The 11149-nt window shown below is 32.0% G+C and overlaps 1 protein-coding gene across 1 annotated transcript in view; it reads left to right on the plus strand.

Annotated features, from left to right (window-relative positions):
- Positions 1–11149, plus strand: part of LOC108305735 (olfactory receptor 1P1-like) — a gene marked incomplete at its 3' end in the record, with an annotated part of 137590 nt that overhangs the window by 32387 nt on the left and 94054 nt on the right.

Raw genomic sequence — 11149 nt, forward strand, 5'->3', positions numbered from 1 at the left:
AGAAAGCAAGCAATCAAGTGCCACCAATTACCCTGTCATCCTTAAACACATGTTTGGTATTTCAGCTAAAAAGCAAGCTGTGTAAGACATAATTTTAGCATGTCAGCCGTTGATGGGAGAATATGTTTTATAAGCCCACCTACTAAAACAGGATCTGTTTTTTAGATTCTGGTTCAATAAATTGCTGAGCAAGTGAAATGCATACTCTTCCACTTTTCCAGACTTGCTTCCCCAAACAGGCATATTGTGCTGTTAGCAAATTGTTTCTGGTTTTTGCATCTATCATTTATTTAGCTCATGAGCCTGCTGTTTGGTCAGACTAGATAAGGAAATCTCTTCTGTGGTGTGTGGCGTTGGTCAGGATGGCTTGTGCATGGGCAGATTCTGCTTTTAGGATGGTTCACTCAAACTGGGGCCTTTGCTGCCCTCCAAGTGGGCATCTTTACATGAGTCTTGTGAATCCAAAAGTGAGTGTCAAAAGAAACAGAAAGTAGAACCTACCAGTTTCCTACGACAGGGTCTGGATACTGGCATAGCACATTTTCCTTCTTCTTCTATTGGTAAAGCACAGAGTTCAAATTCAAGGGCAAGTCATATGGAGCTTAATGACAGAGGTGACAAAGGAGTCTGAGGCCACTTTTTAAAAGTATCATATAGATTGTTTTAAATATGTTTGAATTTAATTATGATTCCCTCTTAACCTAGAAATAAGAACTTCTTACTTTAAAGAGTAAGTTTTCTAGTTTTGTTTATTTTTTACTAAGTTCTAGCCTAAATACTCTTGGTGCAGGATTATATACTATATATCATCACTTCTCAGAGTACTTAGGCATTGTTTTATATCTCAAGATACGGTTTTTAAAATGAGTCTTTTGGGAAATAAAAAAATAGATACATTTCAAAGTTTAGAGGTATAGTATTCAGTATGTAAAAGTTATGTCATTTTATTTTTTACTGTTGTTCAAATCTTTGATATTATTACCAATTTTTGTTTGCTTTCTTTTTTTTTATTGTACTTTAGGTTATGGGGTACATGTGCAGATCTTGCAGGATTATTGCTTATGTACATACATGGCAAGGTGGTTTGCTGCCTTCTTCCCCCCAGCACCTATATCTGATATTTCTTTCTAAAACAGACACTAGGATCAATTAAAATATCACATGTTAATGATAGATTTTTATTTTTCCTTTTAGTTATGTAATTTTGAAAGTTACATTTTTCTTTACATATTATTTACAAACAAATTCATCTTTCGTTTGAACCAATATGAAGTGTTCTTTCTTTTTACCAGTATGAAGTGTTCTTCAACTCAAGTTATATGAAAGCATTTTCCAGCTTCCTATTATTTAATGTAGTTATAATGTTAATTTTGCTGTCATTTTACTTTCTGTGTTCTTATATTTAAGGTGTGTCTCTTCCAACCAGCATGTAGTTGGAATTTGTTATAGCATTCAGTCTGGCAATCCACATACATAATATTGTTACTATTATTGGAATTTTTAAGTTTAAATTACTGTTTAATTTTCTGTCCCTTCCCTGTTCTTCTTCCCATAAGTTAAAATGTATATTTTATTATACCTTTCCTCTCTATATTTTTGTTACATAGTTATTAAAAATTATTTTAGTGATTTCTCTAAGGATGCAGATAATGCCACACATGTAACTGACTTATCAAAGTTAACACAGATAAAACTTTTCCTTACTTTCCAGAAAAATTAATGTTCTTAGAATATACTAACTTGATGTATTATTATTTTCCTGTATTTTAATTCTTCACATTTTAAAGTATGAAGTATATTTTAAACTTCATGCCTTATTGTTAATATTATGTACAGTTGATATTCATTTGGATTCACCCAATATTTTGTGTTTTCACTCAGAATAGAATTCCTTCTTGACATTCATTTTCTTACATCATTTTGTAGCTTTAATTCTATGTCTTGTTGTCATCATAATTTCTGTTGGGAAGTCTATTGCTAGACTTATTCTTGGTTCCTTGAAGTTATTGTTTTTATTGTCTCTGGAACTTTAAAGTTTTCGCTTTTTACTTGGTTTTTAAAGGTTAAAATATGGCCTGCCTATAATTCCTTTTGAATCTGCCTTTTCTTTACTCCAGGTTCTTGAATTTGTGGTTTGATATCTTTTGTTACTTTTGGAAAATTCTCAGCCAGTATCTTTTTTTCTGTTCCTTCTCTCTATTCTCACCTTCAGTTCTTCAATAACATATCAAGTTCTTCGTGAGCCTTAGTTTTTTTCTCTTTTTCTCTCTATTAATTCGTTTGGCCATTTTCTTTTTTCCTGTATTACAGCTAATTAATTTTCTCTTTGGCCATGTATAATCTGCTGTTAAACACATTTGTTATTTTTATTTTCAATTATTGATGTTTTCCATTGTATACATTCCATTTGCATCTTTTTATGGCTTACTGTTCTATGATAGGGTTCTCAATCTGACTTCTGTATCCTTACAAAAAATTATTTTAAATTTCGTGATAATTGTATTACCTGGTTTTTGGATCTGTTACGTTCTCTGTTGTTTCTTCGATTTTGTCATTTAATAACATCGGCTTGTAGTGACTTTTATTTTTATTCAGTGCTGGATACTGTGAACAAGAAATTGTCAAAATTATTTGAGCCCTAGAAAAATGTGCTTTTTCCCCCAGAGTGCTTTTGAGTGTGCTTTCTATGGAAAGCAGGGTCATTAGCAATCACTGGTCTTGTGGGCTGGTGTATCCCTAGTCTTCTAAGCTATGGTCCTTTTGGTTTCCAAGTCATAGTCTTTGTGATTTTCCAAAGCCCTTTCTGCTTGACAGCAAGTTAACTTTATTTTTTGTACTCTTAAACTTGTAAATATGTCAAAAAGCCTTGCTAATCTTTTCAGCCTTGCAGCCATTTCTAAAATCAGCATCAGTTTCTAAGATAAACATGGCCTTAAATGCTGAGTTCATCTCACTGGGTGAAATGCTGGACTTTCACCCTCTGATTTTTGTTGTCCCATAAACTCTGACATTTTCACATATACATTTTTAACTTGTTTTTGTTTTTTTTCTTTTTCTTGTTCTTAATTAGAAAGTTGTCCTCCGGGTAAGGTTGGGCATTACCAAAACCAGAATTCCTTTTTTTTTCTTTATGTATAAAAGAGATTTTAGAAAATTATTTCTTAAACACATGTATACAAGTAAAATTCTATTTTAAATTATTATTCTTAAATGTATGAGGTAAAGATGTTTAGGTACGCATGAAAATTTTCATCAACTCATCTACCTGTAAATGTTCATCAAACTTCCGACTTACATCTACTTAATTTTACATGCTTAAAGATTAATGATTTTTTAAAAATTATCATTAAATATTGAAACTGAAGAACACTTTGAATTTCAGTAAGATTTTCCATTTTATAGATGTGGTAACTGCAGTTCAGGGGATTGGAAGCAGCAAGACTGTCAGATATGATAAATGTGCAACTCAGGATTATACCTGTCCATATACTGCATGGTATTATTTGATTGTTTAGTTCAAGAACCATACTTACACTGCATACTTGTATTATCTGGTATAAGTGCATGTCTCAAGGACACTTTAGTTCTTAGATCAATAGGACTATATGACGGTTTTATCACCAGTGTCTGACAAATGTCCCCAATAGATTCTTTGTTGATTTATCTGCACACAAATTATAGATCCTTGCCATGCAGAAGGAAATGTTTCCCATTGTTAAAGCAAAACCTATCTGGTTAACTGTTGCATGTACTCAGACCAATACTGAAAGATAACGTCAAAGAAGTTTTATTATTTGCCTGTCACAAGAATCAGAGTAAGTGGTGAGTGAGAAGATATTACTAAGTAGTTTAATTTACATTTAGTAGTTTAACACATCTTAGTTTGTATAAAGGAGTATAATATAAGAATTTTCTGAAAAATCATGTCACAGTAGTCATGGAATAGAAAATAAAGATGAGTTAAATCTCTATTATAGATAATGCAACATTTAGGCATCATATCAAGAGAAATTATTTTTGAAATGAACTCCTAGTTCTAGACTCCAGACATGTTATTGCCATCTTCCAATATGATAAAAATCTAATATATTTTCCTCTTTTGTACAGCTTACTATAACATGCTATCTGTTAAATTTTACAAAATTCTGTGCCATATTTTAAACACACATCAAGTTTATCAGCTTTATTGGTGTAAATATGCGTTACTGGGAATGTTTACTATTTTTATTTCAGAATAACCTTATTCTGAGATAGGAAACACAATTTTGTTTATCTTTAACCAAACTAATTTACACTTTTATTCTACTCTACTGAATGTGGTATAGTAATTGTAATTCATTTTAATGTTTTAGTATCAAGTATTTTACATTTTATTGGCTTATTGTATCTAGATTATTAAACATGAATAGGTATAAAGGAAAATATTAAAATGAAGAGATTGAGAAACATATGCCCTATAAGAATTTCTAGTTTTAAGGACAGGTTTTCAAATAAACACAGGCAGTTGGTTTATACTAATTTTAGTACCCTTTGAATAAACAAAAAATGATACTAGTTTCTGAAAACAGAAGAAACATATCTCATGTAGCTTGATTTTAATATTATGGCTAGCTTTTTTCTCTGTTACTAATATGTGTTGCTTGCAATTCACAAGCTGTTATATAATGTCATATAAATTTAATATGCCCTGAAGGGAATTTGCTCTAGGGACATATTAAGAAGGCTAAATATGATTTTGAAAGTTATAAACTATGCTTTCCAATTTAGTGTTATTCAATCAGACCTAATTTATATTTCAGCATAAGCTGGAAATAAAATAGAGTTTGCCTGGTTAATGTCCAAGGCAGAGAAGAATTTCTAACAAATTCTCTAATATATACCTAATTGATACTTCTATTGATACAAACCTGACAGTGTTTATTAGCATCCCTGAGTAAAAAATGCTTCTAATAGCTGTTAGTGTTTTGCAAAAATCATATATTGTATTTTGTATCAGTAATCTTAACTCAACCAACTTTTTCTTTCCTTGGCATTGTTTTCCAGCATAAACTTAAGACTATGTTAATAAGAAAAGTTTTACTGTAAGTCTATTTTTTTTTTTTTTTTCGAAACGGAGTTTTGCTCTGTCATCCAGGCTGGAGTGCAATGGCGTGAACTCAGGTCACTGTAACTTCTGCTTCTTGGGTTCAAACGATTCTCCTGCCTCAGTCTAATTTCTAGTTATTATCCTACTTCTGGACATTAGCCAGGAATTGGTCTTTAAGCATTTCTACTACATCCCTAAATAGTCCAAGGACTATTAGTGTATTTAGAGAAACCGTATAGTGTAGCTTAGACTATGAAAACAAAAATGCCTAGATTTGCAAGTTACTACCTGTAAGAATTTTTAAACAGAATTGCTCATTTAACTTACATACTATAAATTTTACCCATTTGAAGTACACTATAATTTTTAGTAAATTTACAGAGCTCTGCAAATAGCAACACAATTTCATTATTTCTGTCTCTCCAAAATATTCCTCCTGCCTTTCTGAAGTCAATCTCAAGTCTCACTCCCAGCCCCAGGCAAACAACAATCTGTTTCCTTTCTCTATAGATTTTCTTTTCTGGACATTTTATATGAGTCAAAGTATATAATGTGTAATCTTCTGATCTTCTGTGTCTAGCTTTTTTCACTTAACATAATATTTTTGAAGTTTATGTTTTGTATGCAGGAATAGTTAATCGTTATTGCTAAACAGTATTCTGCATGAATGTACCACATTTTTTTTTATTCGTTCATTAGTAGATGGGCATGGGGGCTTTTATACAGTTTTTAACTATGACAAACAATGCTGCTAGAAACATTCAATTATAAATCTTTGTGTAGACATATGCTCTCATTTGTCTTGTATAGATACCTAGAAGTGAAATTGATAGATTACATGAGAAATTTATATTTAAATTTTTAAGAAATTCCAAACTTTCCAAAGCAGTTTTGTCATTTTAATGATAAAGCAGTTTTCCAAAGCAGTAATATCATTTCAATTATCCCACCAGAAATGTGTATTTCCATTTTTTTCTACAATCTTTTAAAAACCTTGTTAATTGTCTGCTTCCTTTGTTGCAGCCATTCTTGTCAGTGTGATGTGGTATTAGAGTGTGGTAATAACTTACATTTCCCTAATAACTAATGATGTTGACTGTCCATGTGCTTGTTAAACATTCATGTATCTTTTTTGGTAAATGTCGAATCTACACTTTTGTCCGTTTTAATTGGATTATTTTCTTCTTAGTTTTAAGAATTCTTTGTGGTTTCTTGATATGAGTCCTTTATGCTATACATGATTTGCAAATAATTTCTCCTGGTCTGACCCTGGTCTTTTTTTTTTTTTTTTTTTTTGTTTTTTTTTTTTTTTTTTTTTTTTTTTTTTTTTTTTTTTTTTTTTTTTTTTTTTTTTTTCTTAATGGTATCTTTTAAAACACAAACATTTTAAATTTTGGTAAAGTCCAACTTATTCGTTTAAAAAATTTATAGATAGTGCTTTTGGCTTTGTATCTAAGAAAGTTTTTTTTTCCTACACATGAAATTTATTTTTGTTATTATTTTTTAATTTGTACTTTAGGTTCTGGGGTACATGTGCAGATCCTGCAGAATTGTTGCATAGGTACATACATGGCAAGGGTGGTTTGCTGCCTCCATCCCCCTGTCACCTACTTCAGGCATTTCTCCCCATGTTCTCTCTCCCCAACCTCCCCACGCCCTGATGTCCCTCCCCCACTCCCCCCCACAGACCCCAGTGTGTGATGCTCCCCTCCCTGTGTCCATGTATTCTCATTGTTCAACACCCGCCTATGAATGAGAACATGCTGTGTTTGGTTTTCTGTTCTTGTGTCAGTTTGCTGAGAATGATGGTTTCCAGAGTCATCCATGTCACTGCAAAGGACATGAACTCATCATTTTTTATGGCTGCATAGTATTCCATGGTGTATATGTGCCACATTTCCTTTGTCCAGTCTATCTTTGATGGGCATTTGGGTTGGTTCCAGGTCTTTGCTATTGTAAACAGTGCCACAACGAACATATGTGTGCATGTGTCTTTATAACAGAACGATTTATAGTCCTTTGGGTATATACCCAGTAATGGGGTTGCTGGGTCAAATGGAATTTCTGTTTCTAGATACTTGAGGAATTGCCACACTATCTTCCACAATGGTTGAACTAATATACACTCCTACCAACAGTATGAAAATGTTCCTATTTTATACAACCAAAATAATAGATATTTTCTCTTATTTTTTCATCTATGTTTTATTTGAAAACTTTGTAGTCTTAGCTCTTTCCTCCTAGGCTGTGATCCATTTTAGGTTAATTTGTGTGTATGATGTTGGAGTGGACAGCCCTGTCCCCTTCATATTAGGGGGGGAGTTCAATCTAAGCACTTTTGGAGGCCGAGGTGGTAGATCGCCCGAGGTTAGGAGTTTGAGACCAGACTGGCCAACATGGTGAAACATCATCTCTACTAAAAATACAAAAATTAGCCAAGCTTGGTGGTGGGTGCCTGTAAAACCCTGCTACCTGCGAGGCTGAGGAAGGAGAATTGCTTGAACCTGGGAGGCAGAGGGTGCAGTGAGCTGAGATTGCACCACTGCACTCCAGCCTGGGTGATAGAAATTCTGTCTCAAAAAAAAAAGTATGATGTCAGCTGTACGTTTTTCATACATTCCCTTTACCAGGTTGAGAAAATTCTTTTCTATTCATAGTTTGTCGAGGGTTTTCATTATATATAGCTGTTGGATTTTGTCAAATTCTTTTTCTGCATCTATTGAAGTGGTCAGGTGTTTTTTTTGTTCTTTACTCAATTAATATGGTGCGATACAGTAATTGGCTTCCAGATATAAAACCAACGCTTCTTTTCTAGAATAAATCCAACTTGACCTTCATATGCAATTCTTTTTTATATGTTGTTGATTCCATTTGCTATTATTTTGTTGAAGTATTTTGCATGTATATTTATTAGTAATATCTGTATGTCATTTCCATTTTTGTGATGTCTTTGTGGGCTTTGGTATTAGGGTAATACTGCTTTCATAAAATGAGTTGAGAAGTGTTCTTTTCTTCATTTTTAGAATATTTTATAAAGAATTATTGATATTATTTCTTTTTTAAAATGTTTGAGTTCAACAGTGAAGCCATCTGTTCTTATATTTTTCTTTGTGGGAAGACTTTTAATTATTAATTTGATGTCTGTACTTACTATAGATATAGTCACATTTTCTGTTTCTTCCTGAGTCAATTTTAATAATTTATTCATTTTAACTTTAAGTTTCTTTAAGTTTATTCATTTCATCTAATTTGCCTAGTTTGTTTCTATAAAGCTGTTCACAATATTTCTTATAAATCCTTTCAATTTCTGTAGAATAATTGGTGAAGCTCCCGCTTCCATTTCTAATTTTGGCAATTTTTGTGCTTTTTCTGTTTTTTACTTTTAGTCATTCCTGATAAAGATTTATCAATATTTCTAATGTTTTCAAAAGGTCAACTTTTGCTTCTATTAACTTTTTAAAATTTATTTTTGAATTAAGTAAAAATTGCATATATTTATGGTGTAAAATATAATGTCTTAATGTATACATGCACATAGTGAAATGGCTAAATCAAGTCATTTAATATATGTATTACCTCACTCACATACTTATCCTTTATTCTTATGAGAACACTTAAAACCTACTCTTAGAAATTTTCAAGTATACAGTAGTTTCTTAGTAACTATATAACTATAGTCACCATGATGTACGGTAGATTTCTTCAACTTGTTTCTCCTCTGTAACTGAAAGTTTGTATTCTTTAACCAAAATATCCCATGTCTCTTGCAACTGCTAGCCTGTAGCAACTGACATTTTACTCTCCATTTTTATGAGTTTGACTTGTTCAGATTCTACATATGAGTGAAGTCATGTGACATTTGTCTTTCTGTTCCTGGCTTATTTCACAGAGCATAATGTCCTCCAGGTTCATCTGTTATTGCAACAGACAGAATTTCCTTCCTTTTATGGATGAATAGTGTTCCTTTAAACATGCCTGTACACACACGCACACACTCACACCCCCCCCAACACATACATCACATTTAAAAATTCCATTCATCTGTTGATGGACACTTAAGTTGATTCCATATCTTGATTATTGGGAATAATCCTGCAAGGAGCATGGGAGTGAAGACATCTCTTTGAAATACTGATTTCAGTTACGTTGAATATATACCCAGAAGTAAGATAGCTGAATCATATGGTTTGGTTTTTAACTTTTCTTGAGCAACATATGTAGTGTTTTTTTTTAATACCTGCACTAAGATACATTCCCACCAACAATGTTCAAAATTTGCCTTTTCTCCACATCCTGGCCAACGCTTGTTATTTTTCATCTTTTTGATAACAGCCATTCTAACAGATTTGATCCCTCATTGGAGTTTTGCTTTGCATTTCCCTGATGATTAGTGATGTTCAGAACTTTTATATACCTGTCAGCCATTTGTATGTATTCTTTTGAGAAATGTGTAGTCAGATCCCTTGCCATTAAAAAATCAGGTTGTTTTATTTTCTATTGAGTAATTTGAGTTTCTTATCTATTTTGAATATTATTAATTCTTTTTGCCAACTTTCGACTTAGTTTGTTCTTCTTTCTCTAGTTCCTTATGGTGTCAAGTTAAGTTATTTACTTGAGTGTTTTTTTTTTTTTTCTTAATGCAGGCATTTATCATGATAAACTTTCATCTTAGAACTGCTATTGCTATATCCCATGATTTCTAGTATGTGTTGTGTTCCCATTTTTGTCATCTCGGAATATTTTAAAATTTCCCTTTTAGTCTTCCTCTGACCCATCTGTTAAGAGTATGTTGTTTGATTTCCATATATTGGTAAAATTTTCAAAATTCCTGCTGTTATTGTTTTCTAGTTCCATACCATTGTGCAGATAATGTATTTTATATGATTTCAATCTTCTTAAATTTGTTAAGACTTGTTTTATGGCCTAAAATAGTACTTACCTTGGAGAAAGTTCTATGTGCCCTTGAGAAGGATGTGTATTCTGCTGCCGTTGGATGGAATGTTCTGGATATGTCTGTTAGGACTATTTGGTCTAAAGTGTAGCTTAAGTTGAAGTTTTCTCATTGCTTTTCTGTCTGGATGATCTGTCTATTGCTGAAAATGTGGTACTGAGGTCACTTACCATTACTGTATTACAGTCTACCCCTCCCTTCAGATCTATTATTATTTACCTTACATATTTAGGCACTCTGATACTGGGTGCATATACATATTTATAATTGTTATATCCTCTTGATGTATTGATGTCTTTAACATTTTGTAGTTAATATAATCAATATAATGCGTTTGTTTCTTTTATAATTTTTGACTTAAAACCCATTTTATCTGACATAACTACATTTGTTCTCTTTTGTTTTTTGTTTGCATAAAATACGTTTTTCCATCCTTTCACTTCCAGTCTGTGTGTCCAACAGTTAAGGTGAGTCTCTTGAAGGCAGACAATATTTGAGTCTTGTTTTTTTAATCCATTCAGCCACTCTGCCTTTTGATTAGTGAATTCAATGCATTTATATTCAAGGTAATTATTGATCAGTAAAGACTCACTGTTGTCATTTTGGTAATTGTTTTCTATTTGTTTTGTGGATTTTTTGTTCCTTTCTTTCTCTTTTGCTATCTTTCCTTACAGTTAGGTGATTTTCTTTAATTGCATTCTTTCATTCCTTACTTTTTTTGTTTGTGTATCTGCTATAGGTTTTTCCCTTGTGGTTCCCATGAGGATTACATAAAACAATGTGTAGTTATAACTGGCTGTTTTAGGATGATAATGTTGATCATATAAAAAATCTTTATACTTTAACACCCTCCACACAATTTATATGTTTCATATCACAATTAATGTCTTTGATATTGCATGTCCCTGAACAAATTATTACAATTATTTCAATAGTTTTTATTTTAACCTTCAAACTAAAGATGTGATTTGTATACCACCAATATAGTATTAGAATATTCTGAACTTGACTTTGTAATTATTTTTACCAGTGAGTTTTATACTTTTATGTTTTCATGTTACTGATTAGCATCCTTTTTTTTTTCAGCTTGAAAAACCTTTTTTTTTTTTTTG

Source organism: Cebus imitator, unplaced genomic scaffold, assembly GCF_001604975.1.
Source record: "Cebus imitator isolate Cc_AM_T3 unplaced genomic scaffold, Cebus_imitator-1.0 Scaffold66, whole genome shotgun sequence".
In the NCBI taxonomy this organism is placed as follows: Eukaryota; Metazoa; Chordata; class Mammalia; order Primates; family Cebidae; genus Cebus; species Cebus imitator.